This window comes from Triticum aestivum, chromosome 6A (assembly GCF_018294505.1).
Source record: "Triticum aestivum cultivar Chinese Spring chromosome 6A, IWGSC CS RefSeq v2.1, whole genome shotgun sequence".
Lineage (NCBI taxonomy): Eukaryota > Viridiplantae > Streptophyta > Magnoliopsida > Poales > Poaceae > Triticum > Triticum aestivum.
The window spans coordinates 612,938,942-612,959,025 of record NC_057809.1 but is presented as its reverse complement, the minus strand read 5'-3'; the positions used below and the strand labels follow the sequence as shown (position 1 = coordinate 612,959,025).

Here is a 20,084-nt window from a genome sequence, read left to right as displayed (position 1 = left end):
AGCAGCTATGTACTCCGCTTCACATGTAGATCAAGCCACAACGCTTTTTTTAGAACTGCACCAACTGACAGCTCCACCATTTAATGTAAACACGTATCCGGTTTGCGATTTAGAATCGTCCGGATCAGTGTCAAAGCTTGCATCAACGTAACCGTTTACGATGAGCTCTTTGTTACCTCCATATACGAGAAACATATCCTTAGTCCTTTTCAGGTATTTCAGGATGTTCTTGACCGTTGTCCAGTGATCCACTCCTGGATTACTTTGGTACCTCCCTACTAAACTTATAGCAAGGCACACATCATGTGTGGTACACAGCATTGCATACATGATAGAGCCTATGGCTGAAGCATAGGGAACATCTTTCATTTTTTCTCTATCTTCTGCAGTGGTCGGGCATTGAGTCTGACTCAACTTCACACCTTGTAACACAGGCAAGAACCCTTTCTTTGCTTGATCCATTTTGAACTTCTTCAAAATCTTGTCAAGGTATGTGCTTTGTGAAAGTCCAATTAAGCGTCTTGATCTATCTCTATAGATCTTTATGCCTAATATGTAAGCAGCTTCACCGAGGTCTTTCATTGAAAAACTCTTATTCAAGTATCCCTTTATGCTATCCAGAAATTCTATATCATTTCCAATCAGTAATATGTCATCCACATATAATATCAGAAATGCTACAGAGCTCCCACTCACTTTCTTGTAAATACAGGCTTCTCCGAAAGTCTGTATAAAACCAAATGCTTAGATCACACTATCAAAGCATTTATTCCAACTCCGAGAGGCTTGCACCAGTCCATAAATGGATCGCTGGAGTTTGCACACTTTTTTAGCTCCCTTTGGATCGACAAAACTTCCGGTTGCATCATATACAACTCTTCTTCCAGAAATCCATTCAGGAATGCAGTTTTGACATCCATCTGCCAAATTTCATAATCATAAAATGCGGCAATTGCTAACATGATTCGGACGGACTTAAGGATCGCTACAGGTGAGAAGGTCTCATCATAGTCAACCCCTTGAACTTGTCGAAAACCTTTTGCGACAAGTCGAGCTTTGTAGACAGTAACATTACCGTCAGCGTCAGTCTTCTTCTTGAAGATCCATTTATTCTCAATTGCTTGTCGACCATCGGGCAAGTCAACCAAAGTCCATACTTTGTTCTCATACATGGATCCCATCTCAGATTTCATGGCTTCAAGCCACTTTGCGGAATCTGGGCTCACCATCGCTTCTTCATAGTTCGTAGGTTCATCATGATCTAGTAGCATGATTTCCAGAACAGGATTACCGTACCACTCTGGCACGGATCTCACTCTGGTTGATCTACGAGGTTCAGTAGTATCTTGTCCTAAAGTTTCATGATCATTATCATTAGCTTCCTCACTTGTGGTGTAGGTGTCGCAGAAACAGTTTTCTGTGATGTACTACTTTCCAATAAGGGAGCAGGTACAGTTACCTCGTCAAGTTCTACTTTCCTCCCTCTCACTTCTTTCGAGAGAAACTCCTTCTCCAGAAAGGATCCATTCTTAGCAACGAATGTCTTTCCTTCGGATCTGCGATAGAAGGTGTACCCAACAGTCTCTTTTGGGTAACCTATGAAGACACATTTCTTTGATTTGGGTTCGAGCTTATCAGGTTGAAGCTTTTTCACATAAGCATCGCAGCCCCAAACTTTAAGAAACGACAACTTTGCTTTCTTGCCAAACCATAGTTCATAAGGCGTCGTCTCAACGGATTTTGATGGTGCCCTATTTAACGTGAATGCGGCCATCTCTAAAGCATAACCCCAAAACGATAGCGGTAAATCAGTAAGAGACATCATAGATCGCACCATATCTAGTAAAGTACGATTACGATGTTCGGACACACCATTACGCTATGATGTTCCGGGTGGCGTGAGTTGCGAAACTATTCCGCATTGTTTCAAATGTACACCAAACTCGTAACTCAAATATTCTCCTCCACGATCAGATCGTAGAAACTTTATTTTCTTGTTACGATGATTTTCAACTTCACTCTGAAATTCTTTGAACTTTTCAAATGTTTCAGACTTGTGTTTCATCAAGTAGATATACCCATATCTGCTTAAATCATCTGTGAAGGTGAGAAAATAACGATATCTGCCACGAGCCTCAATATTCATCGGACCACATACATCGGTATGTATGATTTCCAACAAATCTGTTGCTCTCTCCATAGTACCGGAGAATGGTGTTTTAGTCATCTTGCCCATGAGGCACGGTTCGCAAATACCAAGTGATTCATAATCAAGTGGTTCCAAAAGTCCATCAGTATGGAGTTTCTTCATGCGCTTTACACCGATATGACCTAAACGACAGTGCCACAAATAAGTTGCACTACCATTATCAACTCTGCATCTTTTGGTTTCAACATTATGAATATGTGTATCACTACTATCGAGATTCATCAGAAATAGACCACTCTTCAAGGGTGCATGACCATAAAAGATATTACTCATATAAATAGAACAACCATTATTCTCTGATTTAAATGAATAACTGTCTCGCATCAAACAAGATCCAGATATAATGTTCATGCTTAACGCTGGCACCAAATAACAATTATTTAGGTCTAATACTAATCCCGAAGGTAGATGTAGAGGTAGCGTGCCGACCGCGATCACATCGACTTTGGAACCGTTTCCCACGCGCATCGTCACCTCGTCCTTTGCCAGTGTTCGCCTAATCCATAGTCCCTATTTCGAGTTGCAAATATTAGCAACAGAACCAGTATCAAATACCCAGGTGCTACTGCGAGCTCTAGTAAGGTACACATCAATAACATGTATATCACATATACCTTTGTTCACCTTGCCATCCTTCTTATCCGCCAAATACTTGGGGCAGTTCCGCTTCCAGTGACCAGTCTGCTTGCAGTAGAAGCACTCAGTTTCAGGCTTAGGTCCAGACTTGGGTTTCTTCTCCTGAGCAGCAACTTGCTTGTCGTTCTTCTTGAAGTTCCCCTTCTTCTTCCCTTTGCCCTTTTTCTTGAAACTAGTGGTCTTGCTGACCATCAACACTTGATGCTCCTTCTTGATTTCTACCTCCGCAGCTTTCAGCATTGCGAAGAGCTCGGGAATAGTCTTATTCATCCCTTGCATATTACAGTTCATCACGAAGCTCTTGTAGCTTGGTGGCAGTGATTGGAGAATTCTGTCAATGACGCAATCATATGGAAGATTAACTCCCATCTGAATCAAGTGATTATTATACCCAGACATTTTGAGTATATGCTCACTGACAGACCTGTTCTCCTCCATCTTGCAGCTATAGAACTTATTGGAGACTTCATATCTCTCAATTCGGGCATTTGCTTGAAATATTAACTTCAACTCCTGGAACATCTCATATGCTCCATGACGTTCAAAACGTCGTTGAAGTCCCGATTCTAAGCCGTAAAGCATGGCACACTGAACTATCGAGTAGTAATCAGCTTTGCTCTGCCAGACGTTCATAACATCTGGTGTTGCTCCAGCAACAGGCCTCGCACCCAGTGGTGCTTCCAGGACATAATTCTTCTATGCAGCAATGAGGATAATCCTCAACTTACGGACCCAGTCCGTGTAATTGCTACCATCATCTTTCAACTTTGCTTTCTCAAGGAACGCATTAAAATTCAACGGAACAACAGCACGGGCCATCTATCTACAATCAAACATACATAAGCAAGATACTATCAGGTACTAAGTTCATGATAAATTTAAGTTCAATTAATCAAATTACTTAAAGAACTCCCACTTAGATAGACATCCCTCTAATCTTCTAAGTGATCACGTGATCCAAATCAACTAAACCATAATCGATCATCGCGTGAGATGGATTAGTTTTCAATGGTGAACATCATTATGTTGATCATATCTACTATATGATTCATGCTCGACCTTTCGGTCTCCGTGTTCCGAGGCCATATCTGCATATGCTAGGCTCGTCAAGTTTAACCTGAGTATTCTGTGTGTGCAAAACTGGCTTGCACCCGTTGTAGATGGACGTAGAGCTTATCACACCCGATCATCACGTGGTGTCTGGGCACGACGAACTTTGGCAACGGTGCATACTCAGGGAGAACACTTCTTGATAATTTAGTGAGAGATCATCTTATAATGCTACCGTCAATCAAAGCAAGATAAGATGCATAAAAGATAAACATCACATGCAATCAATATAAGTGATATGATATGGCCATCATCATCTTGTGCTTGTGATCTCCATCTCCGAAGCACCGTCATGATCACCATCGTCACCGGCACGACACCTTGATCTCCATCGTAGCATCGTTGTCGTCTCGCCAATCTTATGCTTCCACGACTATCGCTACCGCTTAGTGATAAAGTAAAGCATTACAGCGCGATTGCATTGCATACAATAAAGCGACAACCATATGGCTCCTGCCAGTTGCCGATAACTCGGTTACAAAACATGATCATCTCATACAATAAAATTTAGCATCATGTCTTGACCATATCACATCACAACATGCCCTGCAAAAACAAGTTAGACGTCCTCTACTTTGTTGTTGCATGTTTTACGTGGCTGCTACGGGCTTAAGCAAGAACCAATCTTACCTACGCATCAAAACCACAACGATAGTTTGTCAAGTTGATGCCGTTTTAACCTTCGCAAGGACCGGGCGTAGCCACACTCGGTTCAACAAAAGTTGGAGAAACTGACACCCGCCAGCCACCTGTGTGCAAAGCACGGCGGTAGAACCAGTCTCGCATAAGCGTACGCGTAATGTCGGTCCAGGCCGCTTCATCCAACAATACCACGGAACCAAAGTATGACATGCTGGTAGGCAGTATGACTTATATCGCCCACAACTCACTTGTGTTCTACTCGTGCATATAACATCAAACCATAAAACCTAGGCTCGGATGCCACTGTTGGGGAACGTAGTAATTTCAAAAATTCTCCTACGCACACGCAAGATCATGGTGATGCATAGCAACGAGAGGGGAGAGTGTTGTCTACGTACCCTCGTAGACCGCAACGGAAGCGTTGACACAACGTAGAGGAAGTAGTCGTACGTCTTCCCGATCCGACCGATCCAAGCACCGTTACTCCGGCACCTCCGAGTTCTTAGCACACGTACAGCTCGATGACGCTCCCCGGGTTCCGATCCAGCAAAGCTTCGGGGATGAGTTCCGTCAGCACAACGGCGTGGTGACGATGATGATGTTCTACCGACGCAGGGCTTCGCCTAAGCACTACAACGATATGACCGAGGTGGAATATGGTGGCAGGGGGCACCGCACACGGCTAAGGAACGATCACGTGGATCAACTTGTGTGTTCTAGGGTGCCCCCCTGCCCCCGTATATAAAGGAGCAAGGGGGAGGCCGGCCGGCCCTATCGGGCGTGCCAAGGGGAGGGGGAGTCCTCCTCCTAGTGGGAGTAGGACTCCCCTTTCCTAGTCCAACTAGGAGACTTGAGGGGGAAGGAAAGAGAGGGAGAGGGAGAGGGAAAGGGGGGCCGCCCCCCCCTCCTAGTCCAATTCGTACTCCCCATGAGGGGGGGTGCGCCACCTCTTGGGCTGCTGCACTCTCTCTCCCCTCAGGCCCAATAAGGCCCATTACTTCCCTCGGGGGTTCCGGTAACCCCTCCGGCACTCCGGTTTTATCCGAAATCATCCGGAACACTTCCGTGTCCGAATATAGCCGTCCAATATATCAATCTTTATGTCTCGACCATTTCGAGACTCCTCGTCATGTCCGTGATCATATCTGGGACTCCGAACTAACTTCGGTACATCAAAATGCATAAACTCATAATAACTATCATCGTAACGTTAAGCGTGCGGACCCTACGGTTCGAGAACAATGTAGACATGACCGAGACACGTCTCCGGTCAATAACCAATAGCGGGACCTGGATGCCCATATTGGCTCCTACATATTCTACGAAGATCTTTATCAGTCAGACCGCATAACAACATACGTTGTTCCCTTTGTCATCGGTATGTTACTTGCCCGATATTCGATCGTCGGTATCCAATACCTAGTTCAATCTCATTACCGGCAAGTCTCTTTACTCGTTCCGTAATACATCATCTCGCAACTAACTCATTAGTTGTAATGCTTGCAAGGCTTATGTGATGTGCATTACCGAGAGGGCCCAGAGATACCTCTCCGACAATCGGAGTGACAAATCCTAATCTCGAAATACGCCAACCCAACATCTACCTTTGGAGACACCTGTAGAGCACCTTTATAATCACCCAGTTACGTTGTGACGTTTGGTAGCACACAAAGTGTTCCTCCGGCAAACGGGAGTTGCATAATCTCATAGTCATAGGAACATGTATAAGTCATGAAGAAAGCAACAACAACATACTAAACGATCGGGTGCTAAGCTAATGGAATGGGTCATGTCAATCAGATCATTCAACTAATGATGTGACCTCGTTAATCAAATAACAACTCTTTGTTCATGGTTAGGAAACATAACCATCTTTGATTAGCGAGCTAGTCAAGTAGAGGCATACTAGTGACACTCTGTTTGTCTTTGTATTCACACATGTATTATGTTTCCGGTTAATACAATTCTAGCATGAATAATAAACATTTATCATGATGTAAGGAAATACATAATAACTTTGTTATTGCCTCTAGGGCATATTTCCTTCAACTCCATCATGAGACAATTGTTCCCCACGTACGCCGGCTTGGTGGTCTTCATGAACTTAATTTGGAAAGCCCCAAGATGGGATTTTAGGGTCGAACACTTTTGTCACTCAGCATACCGCCTTAATCGTCTGGCCACTAACCGCATCTAGAGGCCACAACCTGTAGTATGCCCTCACCAGGGCGTTCTTGGTCGGGGGCTTGAGGAAGACAGAGGCGCAACCTTGGCTCCCCGAAACAGATGGGGTAGTAGAGGATGCACCAGTCGTAGTCGCCGATAGAGAATGGCGGAGAAGAGCGCAATGCGCCTCTACCAAGGCCCTTGAGCAGGTTGTTGCCGGCAATCTCGAACACGACCGTGGCCTCCGTCGTCTCTTGTGTGCGCCTCAATAGCACCCTCACTATTGAACCCTGCGATGCTACCATCATGGAAGTTGGGAGGAGGAGGGGATCGGGGTGAGTTGTAACTCTCGATGAAGGCCCTTGGCAATGCTATTGGTGGTGGTGGGGAGGGAGGGGGTGGCGGCGACGCGGCGGAAGAAAGTGACCAGGCGGAATGGGCAAGGTTAGGGTTTCGAGTTTGCAAAGGAGAAGTTTTGTGATGTCGTGTAGTGTTTATATAAGAATATAAGATAAGAATTAGTACTAACTCGTATTCCTAGGTTTTTATTATTTTATTGGAGGGCACAAGAAACAAGTGGTTCCCTGTTCGCACACAACCACGTCACCGTGTACCTCAGATGTTGAGCGCGGTACGCAGGACACGTTGTCGGGGGAGCCTCTGTTTCACCTCAAGCATACGTTAGAGCCTCCAACATCTCAAGCAGTGTCGTCCATTTTCATCTACCACCTTAGCACTCTTTCCATCCTACCATGCCACCATCCCAAATATGTAGTGTACCTCAAGATCGAGGATTGGCCAGTGTACCTGGTCCACGACTTAACATGAGTCTTCTAGATTGAGAACTCCAGAGAATTCTAATATACATGCCTGAGAGTTCACATCTATAGTTCAGTACTACCGAAATTCGAGCTACTATGATCAGATTGTAAAGTACTCCCTCCCTTCCCAAATATAAGATGTTCAACCGATTCAAAAGGAAACTTTTGAAAGACAGAAGGTTCTCATGACAGTGGCATGCAGACGAAAGGCTTGCCACCTAATTATCACATCGATTATAGCCCAAAAAGCAAAGAGAAGAACCAATACCACGGGTTGCACAATCTGAAAAGAGGAATAGCATGAACCATGCATAAAGAGTTCTGCATACTATTATAATACGGGTGAAATTTCTAATGATATGATATTATCAACTACAAGCAGAATATCATGTCAATGTATATATAGAAAGTTCAGAATTTCAGGGATCAACTATCATGTCAATGTATAAGTGTTCGATGTGTATTCGAAAAAACTTCAACATGCATCTATTTTTTTCAACATGTATAGAAAAATGTTCAACATGTATTCAATAAAAGTCGACATGTTTGTAAATATAGAAAAAAACAAATAGGAAAAATAGAAAAACAAAATGAAAATCGATAAAAAGGGGTAGAGACAAATACAAAAGATAAGTAGAAGGAAAGCTGCTAGGTACCTTCCGAAAACCGGGTGGAAGGTTTCTCCAACTTCTCCTTAAAAGCTTCCCAAAACTATTAGATACCACATTGCTAAGCCAGCCCATTTCATCGATCCCTGTAGGTGAGGGCTGCTTATGTCCCACAATACGCGAGGCATTACATTTGCGATGGGATTATGCCACTAAAGTTGCGCACAAGACGTAAAACCCACCCGTGATGCACTAGGCTCTCTGGTCCATCATCTATATTATCTGGCCCAACCCGGCGCAGGACATCAGGTCATGCTAACTCCGCACGCAAACCTTCGGTCGTGCTCTGCCTAGCCCTCTGGCCTCAGGAATGTCAGAAAAATCCGGCCCAAGTCTCGGCTGATGGGAAGAGAGAGAGAGAGGGGGGGGGGGAGGGAGGGAGAGGGACGGAGGGAGAGGGTGGTATTGCTTGGTATAGAAACACCTCAAGAAATTCATGAGGGCTATTTTTACACACAAAAAGCCTTGAGCAAGATTCCTCGCATATGGTGACCAGTCGGTGCGATTGTGACATGTTCACTCATATTTAACCAGTTGAAAATATCCCATGAGCTACACAACTATTGTGCTGAAGGAAATATGCCCTAGAGGCAATAATAAAGTTATTATTTATTTCCTTATATCATGATAAATGTTTATTATTCATGCTAGAATTGTATTAACCGGAAACATAATACATGTGTGAATACATAGACAAACAGAGTGTCACTAGTATGCCTCTACTTGACTAGCTCGTTAATCAAAGATGGTTATGTTTCCTAACCATGAACAAAGAGTTGTTATTTGATTAACGAGGTCACATCATTAGTTGAATGATCTGATTGACATGACCCATTCCATTAGCTTAGCACCCGATCGTTTAGTATGTTGCTATTGCTTTCTTCATGACTTATACATGTTCCTATAACTATGAGATTATGCAACTCCCGTTTACCGGAGGAACACTTTGGGTACTACCAAACGTCACAACGTAACTGGGTGATTATAAAGGAGTACTACAGGTGTCTCCAATGGTAGATGTTGGGTTGGCGTATTTCGAGATTAGGGTTTTGTCACTCCGATTGTCGGAGAGGTATCTCTGGGCCCTCTCGGTAATACACATCACATAAGCCTTGCAAGCATTATAACTAAGATGTTAGTTATGAGATGATGTATTACAGAACGAGTAAAGAGACTTGCCAGTAACGAGATTGAACTAGGTATTGGATACCGACGATCGAATCTCGGGCAAGTAACATGCCGATGACAAAAGGAACAACGTATGTTGTTATGCGGTCTGACCGATAAAGATCTTCGTAGAATATGTAGGAGCCAATATGGGCATCCAGGTCCCGCTATTGGTTATTGACCGGAGACATGTCTCGGTCATGTCTACATTGTTCTCGAACCATAGGGTCCGCGCGCTTAACGTTACAATGACAGTTATTATGAGTTTATGCATTTTGATGTACCGAAGGTTGTTCGGAGTCCCGGATGTGATCACGGACATGACGAGGAGTCTCGAAATGGTCGAGACATAAAGATTGATATATTGGAAGCCTATGTTTGGACATCGGAAGTGTTCCGGGTGAAATCGGGATTTTACCGGAATACCGGGAGGGTTACCGGAACCCCCCGGGAGCTAGATGGGCCATAATGGGCCTTAGTGGAAAGAAGAAGGGGCCGCCCTAGATGGGCTGTGCGCCTCCCCCTTCCCCTAGTCCTATTAGGACTAGGAAAGGGTGGCCGGCCACCTCCTCCTCTTTTCCCCTCCAAGGAATCCTAGTTGGACTAGGATTGGAGGGGGAATCCTACTCCCAGTGGGAGTAGGACTCTCCTGCGCCTCCCTCCTTGGCCGGCCAGCCCCTCCTCCCTTGCTCCTTTATATACGGGGGCAGGGGACACCCCAAGACACACAAGTTGATCCTTGAGATCGTTCCTTAGCCGTGTGCGATGCCCCCTGCCACCAAATTCCACCTCGATCATACTGTTGTAGTGCTTAGGCGAAGCCCTGCGTCGGTAGTACATCAAGATCGTCACCACGCCGTCGTGCTGACGGAACTCTTCCTCGACGCTTTGCTGGATCAGAGCCCGAGGATCATCATCGAGCTGAACATGTGCTAAGAACTCGGAGGTGCCAGAGTAACGGTGCTTGGATCGGTCGGATCGGGAAGAAGACGTATGACTACTTCCTCTATGTTGTGTGATCGCTTCCGCAGTCGGTCTGCGTTGGTACGTAGACAACACTCTCCCCTCTCGTTGCTATGCATCACCATGATCTTGCGTGTGCGTAGGAAAATTTTCGAAATTACTACATTCCCCAACAGTGGCATCCGAGCCTAGGTTTTTATGGTTTGATGTTATTTGCACGAGTAGAACACAAGTGAGTTGTGGGCGATACAAGTCATACTGCCTACCAGCATGTCATACTTTGGTTCGGCGTTATTGTTGGACGAGACGATCCGGACCAACCTTACGCGTACTCTTACGCGAGACCGGTTCCCTCGACGTGCTTTGCACATAGATGGCTTGCGGAAGACTGTCTCTCCAACTTTAGTTGAACCAAGTGTGGCTACGCCCGGTCCTTGAGAAGGTTAAAACGGAGTCTATTTGACGAACTATCGTTGTGGTTTTGATGCGTAGGTGAGATGAGTTCTTACTTAAGCCCGTAGCAGCCACGTAAAACTTGCAACAACAAAGTAGAGGACGTCTAACTTGTTTTTGCAGGGCATGTTGTGATGTGATATGGTCAAGGCATGATGCTGATTTTATTGTATGAGATGATCATGTTTTGTAACCAAGTTATCGGCAACTGGCAGGAGCCATATGGTTGTCGCTTTATTGTATGCAATGCAATCGCGATGTAATGCTTTACTTTATTACTAAGCGGTAGTGATAGTCGTAGAAGCATAAGATTGGCGAGACGACAACGATGCTACGATGGAGATCAAGGTGTCGCGCCGGTGACGATGGTGATCATGACGGTGCTTCGGAGATGGAGATCACAAGCACAAGATGATGATGGCCATATCATATCACTTATATTGATTGCATGTGATGTTTATCCTTTTATGCATCTTATCTTGCTTTGATTGATGGTAGCATTATAAGATGATCTCTCACTAAATTATCAAGAAGTGTTCTCCCTGAGTATGCACCGTTGCCAAAGTTCGTCGTGCCCAGACACCACGTGATGATCGGGTGTGATAAGCTCTACGTCCATCTACAACGGGTGCAAGCCAGTTTTGCACACGCAGAATACTCAGGTTAAACTTGACGAGCCTAGCATATGCAGATATGGCCTCGGAACACAGAGACCGAAAGGTCGAGCGTGAATCATATAGTAGATATGATCAACATAACGATGTTCACCATTGAAAACTACTCCATCTCACGTGATGATCGGTTATGGTTTAGTTGATTTGGATCACGTGATCACTTAGAGGATTAGAGGGATGTCTATCTAAGTGGGAGTTCCTAAGTAATTTTATTAACTGAACTAAAACTTATCATGAACTTAGTACCTGATAGTATCTTGCTTGTTTATGTTGATTGTAGATAGATGGCTCGTGCTGTTGTTCCGTTGAATTTTAATGCGTTCCTTGAGAAAGCAAAGTTGAAAGATGATGGTAGCAATTACACGGACTGGGTCCGTAACCTGAGGATTATCCTCATTGCTGCACAGAAGAATTACGTCCTGGAAGCACCGCTAGGTGCCAGGCCTGCTGCTGGAGCAACACCAGATGTTATGAACGTCTGGCAGAGCAAAGCTGATGACTACTCGATAGTTCAGTGTGCCATGCTTTACGGCTTAGAATCGGGACTTCAATGACGTTTTGAACGTCATGGAGCATATGAGATGTTCCAGGAGTTGAAGTTAATATTTCAAGCAAATGCCCGAATTGAGAGATATGAAGTCTCCAATAAGTTCTATAGCTGCAAGATGGAGGAGAACAGTTCTGTCAGTGAGCATATACTCAAAATGTCTGGGTATAATAATCACTTGATTCAGATGGGAGTTTATCTTCCAGATGATTGCGTCATTGACAGAATTCTCCAATCACTGCCACCAAGCTACAAGAGCTTCATGATGAACTATAATATGCAAGGGATGAACAAGACTATTCCCGAGCTCTTCGCAATGCTGAAAGCTGCGGAGGTAGAAATCAAGAAGGAGCATCAAGTGTTGATGGTTAACAAAACCACTAGTTTCAAGAAAAAGGGCAAAGGGAAGAAGAAGGGGAACTTCAAGAAGAACAGCAAGCAAGTTGCTGCTCAGGAGAAGAAACCCAAGTCTGGACCTAAGCCTGAAACTGAGTGCTTCTACTGCAAGCAGACTGGTCACTGGAAGCGGAACTGCCCCAAGTATTTGGAGGATAAGAAGGATGGCAAGGTGAACAAAGGTATATGTGATATACATGTTATTGATGTGTACCTTACTAGAGCTCGCAATAGCACCTGGGTATTTGATACTGGTTCTGTTGCTAATATTTGCAACTCGAAACAGGGACTACGGAATAAGTGGACGCTAGCAAAGGACGAGGTGACGATGCGCGTGGGAAACGGTTCCAAAGTCGATGTGATCGCGGTCGCCACGCTACCTCTACATCTACCTTCGGGATTAATATTAGACCTAAATAATTGTTATTTGGTGCCAGCGTTGAGCATGAACATTATATCTGGATCTTGTTTAATGCGAGACGGTTATTCATTTAAATCAGAGAATAATGGTTGTTCTATTTATATGAGTAATATCTTTTATGGTCATGCACCTTTGAAGAGTGGTCTATTCTTGTTGAATCTCGATAGTAGTAATACACATATTCATAATGTGGAAGCCAAAAGATGCAGAGTTGATAATGATAGTGCAACTTATTTGTGGCACTGCCGTTTAGGTCATATCGGTGTAAAGCGCATGAAGAAACTCCATACTGATGGGCTTTTGGAACCACTTGATTATGAATCACTTGATACTTGCGAACCGTGCCTCATAGGCAAGATGACTAAAACACCGTCCTCCGGTACTATGGAGAGAGCAACAGATTTATTGGAAATCATACATACCGATGTATGTGGTCCGATGAATATTGAGGCTCGTGGCGGATATCGTTATTTTCTCACCTTCACAGATGATTTAAGCAGATATGGGTATATCTACTTAATGAAACACAAGTCTGAAACATTTGAAAAGTTCAAGGAATTTCAGAGTGAAGTTGAAAATCATCGTAACAAGAAAATAAAGTTTCTATGATCTGATCGTGGAGGAGAATATTTGAGTTACGAGTTTGGTGTACATTTGAAAAATTGTGGAATAGTTTCGCAACTCACGCCACCCGGAACACCACAACGTAATGGTGTGTCCGAACGTCATAATCGTACTTTACTAGATATGGTGCGATCTATGATGTCTCTTACTGATTTACCGCTATCGTTTTGGGGTTATGCTTTAGAGACGGCCGCATTCACGTTAAATAGGGCACCATCAAAATCCGTTGAGACGACGCCTTATGAACTATGGTTTGGCAAGAAACCAAAGTTGTCGTTTCTTAAAGTTTGGGGCTGCGATGCTTATGTGAAAAAGCTTCAACCTGATAAGCTCGAACCCAAAGCGGAGAAATGTGTCTTCATAGGATACCCAAAGGAAACTGTTGGGTATACCTTCTATCACAGATCCGAAGGCAAGACATTCGTTGCTAAGAATGGATCATTTCTAGAGAAGGAGTTTCTCTCGAAAGAAGTGAGTGGGAGGAAAGTAGAACTTGACGAGGTAACTATACCTGCTCCCTTATTGGAAAATAGTACATCACAGAAAACTGTTTCTGCGACACCTATACCAATTAGTGAGGAAGCTAATGATGATGATCATGAAACTTCAGGACAAGATACTACTGAACCACGTAGATCAACCAGAGTGAGATCCGCACCAGAGTGGTACGGTAATCCAATTCTGGAAGTCATGCTACTAGATCATGATGAACCTACAAACTATGAAGAAGCGATGGTGAGCCCAGATTCCGCAAAGTGGCTTGAGGCCATGAAATTTGAGATGGGATCCATGTATGAGAACAAAGTATGGACTTTGGTTGACCTGCCCGATGATCGGCAAGCAATTGAGAATAAATGGATCTTCAAGAAAAAGACTGACGCTGACGGTAATATTACTGTCTATAAAGCTCGACTTGTCGCAAAAGGTTTTCGACAAGTTCAAGGGGTTGACTACGATGAGACCTTCTCACCCGTAGCGATGCTTAAGTCCGTCAGAATCATGTTAGCAATTGCCGCATTTTATGATTATGAAATATGGCAGATGGATGTCAAAACTGCATTCCTGAATGGATTTCTGGAAGAAGAGTTGTATATGATGCAACCAGAAGGTTTTGTCGATCCAAAGGGAGCTAACAAAGTGTGCAAACTCCAGCGATCCATTTATGGACTGGTGCAAGCATCTCGGAGTTGGAATAAACGCTTTGATAGTGTGATCAAAGCATTTGGCTTTATACAGACTTTTGGAGAAGCCTGTATTTACAAGAAAGTGAGTGGGAGCTCTGTAGCATTTCTGATATTATATGTGGATGACATATTGCTGATTGGAAATGATATAGAATTTCTGGATAGCATAAAGGGATACTTGAATAAAAGTTTTTCGATGAAGGACCTCGGGGAAGCTGCTTACATATTAGGCATAAAGATCTATAGAGATAGATCAAGACGCTTAATTGGACATTCACAAAGCACATACCTTGACAAGATTTTGAAGAAGTTCAAAATGGATCAAGCAAAGAAAGGGTTCTTGCCTGTGTTACAAGGTGTGAAGTTGAGTCAGACTCAACGCCCGACCACTGCAGAAAATAGAGAGAAAATGAAAGATGTTCCCTATGCTTCAGCCATAGGCTCTATCATGTATGCAATGTTGTGTACCAGACCTGATGTGTGCCTTGCTATAAGTTTAGTAGGGAGGTACCAAAGTAATCCAGGAGTGGATCACTGGACAGCGGTCAAGAACATCCTGAAATACCTGAAAAGGACTAGGGATATGTTTCTCGTATATGGAGGTGACAAAGAGCTCACCGTAAGAGGTTACGTTGATGCAAGCTTTGACGCTGATCAGGACGATTCTAAATCGCAAACCGGATACGTGTTTACTTTAAATGGTGGAGCTGTCAGTTGGTGCAGTTCTAAACAAAGCGTCGTAGCGGGATCTACATGTGAAGCGGAGTACATAGCTGCTTCCGAAGCAGCGAACGAAGGAGTCTGGATGAAGGAGTTAATATCCGATCTAGGTGTCATACCTAGTGCATCGGGTCCAATGAAAATCTTTTGTGACAATACTAGTGCAATTGCTTTGGCAAAGGAATCCAGATTTCACAAAAGGACCAAACACATCAAGAGACGCTTCAACTCCATCCGGGATTTAGTCCAGGTGGGAGACATAGAGATTTGCAAGATACATACGGATCTGAATGTTGCAGACCCGTTGACTAAGCCTCTTCCACGAGCAAAACATGATCAGCACCAAGGCTCCATGGGTGTTAGAATCATTACTGTGTAATCTAGATTATTGACTCTAGTGCAAGTGGGAGACTGAAGGAAATATGCCCTAGAGGCAATAATAAAGTTATTATTTATTTCCTTATATCATGATAAATGTTTATTATTCATGCTAGAATTGTATTAACCGGAAACATAATACATGTGTGAATACATAGACAAACAGAGTGTCACTAGTATGCCTCTACTTGACTAGCTCGTTAATCAAAGATGGTTATGTTTCCTAACCATGAACAAAGAGTTGTTATTTGATTAACGAGGTCACATCATTAGTTGAATGATCTGATTGACATGACCCATTCCATTAGCTTAGCACCCGATCGTTTAGTATGTTGCTATTGCTTTCTTCATGACTTATACATGTTCCTATAACTATGAGATTATGCAACTCCCGTTTACCGGAGGAACACTTTGGGTACTACCAAACGTCACAACGTAACTGGGTGATTATAAAGGAGTACTACAGGTGTCTCCAATGGTAGATGTTGGGTTGGCGTATTTCGAGATTAGGGTTTTGTCACTCCGATTGTCGGAGAGGTATCTCTGGGCCCTCTCGGTAATACACATCACATAAGCCTTGCAAGCATTATAACTAAGATGTTAGTTATGAGATGATGTATTACGGAACGAGTAAAGAGACTTGCCAGTAACGAGATTGAACTAGGTATTGGATACCGACGATCGAATCTCGGGCAAGTAACATACCGATGACAAAAGGAACAACGTATGTTGTTATGCGGTCTGACCGATAAAGATCTTCGTAGAATATGTAGGAGCCAATATGGGCATCCAGGTCCCGCTATTGGTTATTGACCGGAGACATGTCTCGGTCATGTCTACATTGTTCTCGAACCGTAGGGTCCGCACGCTTAACGTTACGATGACAGTTATTATGAGTTTATGCATTTTGATGTACCGAAGGTTGTTCGGAGTCCCGGATGTGATCACGGACATGATGAGGAGTCTCAAAATGGTCGAGACATAAAGATTGATATATTGGAAGCCTATGTTTGGACATCGGAAGTGTTCCGGGTGAAATCGGGATTTTACCGGAATACCGGGAGGGTTACCGGAACCCCCCGGGAGCTAGATGGGCCATAATGGGCCTTAGTGGAAAGAAGAAGGGGCTGCCCTAGATGGGCTGCGCGCCTCCCCCTTCCCCTAGTCCTATTAGGACTAGGAAAGGGTGGCCGGCCACCTCCTCCTCTTTTCCCCTCCAAGGAATCCTAGTTGGACTAGGATTGGAGGGGGAATCCTACTCCCAGTGGGAGTAGGACTCTCCTGCGCCTCCCTCCTTGGCCGGCCAGCCCCTCCTCCCTTGCTCCTTTATATACGGGGGCAGGGGACACCCAAGACACACAAGTTGATCCTTGAGATCGTTCCTTAGCCGTGTGCGGTGCCCCCTGCCACCAAATTCCACCTCGATCATACTGTTGTAGTGCTTAGGCGAAGCCCTGCGTCGGTAGTACATCAAGATCGTCACCACGCCATCGTGCTGACGGAACTCTTCCTCGACGCTTTGCTGGATCGGAGCCCGAGGATCGTCATCGAGCTGAACGTGTGCTAAGAACTCGGAGGTGCCGGAGTAACGGTGCTTGGATCGGTCGGATCGGGAAGAAGATGTACGACTACTTCCTCTACGTTGTGTGATCGCTTCCGCAGTCGGTCTGCGTTGGTACGTAGACAACACTCTCCCCTCTCGTTGCTATGCATCACCATGATCTTGCGTGTGCGTAGGAAAATTTTCGAAATTACTACGTTCCCCAACATGTGCATATTTGGAACAAGTTTATAGACCAATGGTGCATTTTAGTCATTTCGCTATCATTGCCTTGTCAACAAAACCTCCTTGTCTTCACACTATTTTCCATATTGCTGGTACCGTTTCACAAGACCCCATCGCCACCTCTCACTTGTTTGTGCTCCACCTTCTATCCCTATCCACCTTATCCCTTCATCCAAGTGCGGATGGACTATTTTCTTCTCCATACTTTGATGTGGTTCTGTGGCATAGCACGGCCATCTTACTAGTGTATCAAAAGTAACATGATAGAAGCCAACAGGTGATGGGTATCCTAAATGTAGCACCACTTCATAACCTTCTCAAAACCAACATGCCAAGGATCTTCTGGAACTGAAGGACAGGCAGTAGCTCATGCCGGGTTGGCATACTAAATTTTGCGGGACTTAACTGTTCTCTCAGACACATCGATTATGACGTCAGGAAAAGATCTTTTGAGATGTAGATACCCTTGGCTTGCAAGCACATCATTCATATTATTCAAACAGAGCATAAATTCAATGGAAGCATATTTGAGGTTGTTGCAATGAAGCTGCTAAGTTAGAGCTAATATTGTCGCCGCGGTCTCAACATCAAGACTCTTCCATAGCATGCCTTCACATATCACCTTCATCCTTTTCGTCGCATACTTATCAGCAGCCACAAGTAAGTGCTTAACTATTTCTCTTTTTCCATCATCATCAAGATCAACCATGGAAGGCAATGAATCCATGTAGAAGAAGTGAAGAAATGCCTTGAATACAGCAGGTTGCATGTCGTCAATAGTTATGTCCTGTGACTCGTTGTCCCCCATAGCCATAGGCCCGTAAAACTTCGTGTCAAAGACCGCCGACCACATCGCAAGCAAAATCTTATTAGCAGAAAATATATTCCCTTGAACCTTAAAAGTCATGTCTGCTCCTTTCTTCCCCTCTAGCAATGTTGCAAGATTATCCGAAAGTTCATAGGGCAGCACATGATCTCTAGTGCTTCCTTGATAACACGAACTTCGCACTCCATCACGAGACAATTGTTCCCCGCGTACGTTGGCTTGGTGATCTTCATAAACTTTGGAAAGCCCCAAGATAGGCTTTTAGGGTCGAACACTTTTGTCACTTGGCACACCGCCTTAATCGTTTGCCCCTAACCGCATCCAGAGGTCACAACCTATATAACGCCCTCACCACGGCATTCTTGGTCATGATCTTGAGAAAGACAGAGGCGTGACCTTGGCTCTCCTTGTCCCCAAAACCGTCGGGGTAGTACAGGATGCACCATTCGTAGCTGCCGATAGAGAATGGCGGAGAAGAGCGCAATTCGCCTCTACCAAGGCCCTTGAGCAGGTTTTAGCCGGCAATCTCAGACACGTTCGTGGCCTCCGTCATCTCTTGGGTGTGCCTCAATGGCACCCTCACTATTGAACCCCGCGATGCTGCCATTGCGGAAGTTGGGAGGAGGAGGGGGCGGGGTGGGTTGTAACTCTCGATGAAGGCACTTGGCGATGCTATTGGTGGTGGTGGGGAGGGAAGGGGGAGTGGCGGCGGCGCGGCGGAAGAAAGTGACCAGGAGGATTGGGGGAAGGTCAGGGTTTCAATTTGGAAAGGGGGAAGTTTTGTGTTGTCGTGCAGTAGTTATATAAGAATATAAGATTACCATTAGTACTTAACTTATACTCTTAGGTTTTTACGATTTTATTTGATGGAACAAGAAACAAGTGGTTCCTTGTTCGCAGACAGCCACATCACCGTGTACCTCCGGTGTTGAGTGTGGTATGCAGGACACGTCGACGGAGGAGCCTCCGTTTCACCTCGAGTATAAGTTAGCGCCTTCGTTATCTCTAGCAGTGTTGTCCATTTTCATCTACCACCTTAGCACTCTTTCCATCCTACCATCCCAAACATGCAGTGTACCTCAAGATCGAGGATTGGCCAGTGTACCTGGTCCGTGATTTAACCTGACTCTTCTACATTGGGAACTCCAGGGAATTCTCATATAAATTCCCGAGAGTTCGCATCTGCAGTTCAGTACTATTGAAATTCGAACTACTATGATCATATTGTAAAGTACTCCCCCGGTTCACAAATATAAGATGCTCAGCTGATTCGAAATGAAACTTTTGACAGACAGAGGATTCCATGATGGTGGCATGCAGACGAAGAGCTTACCACCTAATTAACACATCGATTGTAGCCCACGAAGCAAACAGAAGAACCAATACCACAGGTTGCACAATCTAAAAGAAGGAATAGCATGGACCAGCCATCAAAAGCTATGCATAATATTATAATACAGGTGAAATTTCCAATGATATGCTAATATCAACTATAAGCAGAATATCATGTCAATGTATATATAGAAAGTTCATAATTTTAGGGATCAACTATCTTGTTTCCTTTTTAGGAAGTTCATTTTTCTTGTCAATCTAGGAAAGTACAAATTAATATGGACTATTATGGTTATAGAGGATAGATAACTAGAATGGAAACCGAAAAGGTTGAGGCATGGATAAAAAGTGTTAGGGAAAT

At 44.3% G+C, this 20,084-nt stretch overlaps 1 pseudogene; it reads right to left on the bottom strand.

The window, feature by feature from the left end:
- Positions 1 to 18,115: 18,115 nt before the first annotated feature.
- LOC123131381 (BTB/POZ and MATH domain-containing protein 1-like) lies at positions 18,116 to 18,998 on the bottom strand (annotated as a pseudogene).
- Positions 18,999 to 20,084: the final 1,086 nt, after the last annotated feature.